The sequence below is a fragment of the Salvelinus sp. IW2-2015 genome, unplaced genomic scaffold, assembly GCF_002910315.2.
Source record: "Salvelinus sp. IW2-2015 unplaced genomic scaffold, ASM291031v2 Un_scaffold4053, whole genome shotgun sequence".
NCBI lineage: Eukaryota > Metazoa > Chordata > Actinopteri > Salmoniformes > Salmonidae > Salvelinus > Salvelinus sp. IW2-2015.
This window is the reverse complement of record NW_019945325.1, coordinates 1-1,007: the sequence shown is the minus strand read 5'-3', so window position 1 is coordinate 1,007 and position 1,007 is coordinate 1.

Genomic DNA, 1,007 nt, shown 5'->3' with positions numbered 1-1,007 from the left:
ACACACACACACACACACACACACACACACACACACACACACACACACACGTAGCCTAGCGATTAAGAGTGTTGGACCAGTAATCGAAAAGTTGCTGTTTGAATCCCCCAGCCGGCAAGTTGGAAAAATCTTCTATTCTCCCCGGGTGCCGATGACGTTGAGGCCCCTGCACCTCTCTCATTCAGAAGGGTTGGGTTAAATGTGGAAGATACATTTGGTTTTAATGCATTCAGTTGTGCAACTGACTAGGTATCCCCTTTCKCTTCACCTAATCACACATATACAGTGTGGTGCCTAGTTGGGATAAAATCCTGCAGTACCTGTGGCATTCCAGGAACAGGGTTGCCACCCCTGGCCTAGTTTAAGCTTTGTCTGCCAATCATTCCTTTAGCTGGTTGAGTTAAATATTGCCCTCTTCTGCCCAGAAGGCACCATGTCAAGACTAAAGGCCTCTGGGTACATTAGTGTGTGTTTGGTTTTCAGTGGTCTCTCCTGCCAGTGTCCAGGGTTTGATTTAGACAGTTTCCCAATATTCTAATTCTTCTGGTTATGTTTGTTACCTTTCCTTTGTTATGACTGAGATGTGTGAGACCTGGTAGGTTGACAGGGTTATATTCCTTTGTTATGACTGAGARGTGAGAGACCTGGTAGGTTGACAGGGTTATATTCCTTTGTTATGACTGAGATGTGAGAGACCTGGTAGGTTGACCGTGTTCCATCATATTGCATTCATATGGTGAGGTCTTTCAGATCTGGGGTGGTTACAAAGGAAAAGAGACAAGGAAAGGAGATACGGAAAGGAATGGAGCATATTGAGACGATTAGTACGTGGCCTTACTGTTTGGGAACATAGCTGCTGAATGTGTGTTGTTTATGCTGGAGTCCAGTCCCTGTATAGATACTGTAGCACCAAATCCAGCAGACATACTGTAGCTGTAGAGGTATGTGTGTTTACACAGATCAATAGAGGTCACATACAAACACCCACAGAGGCAGGAAACACCACA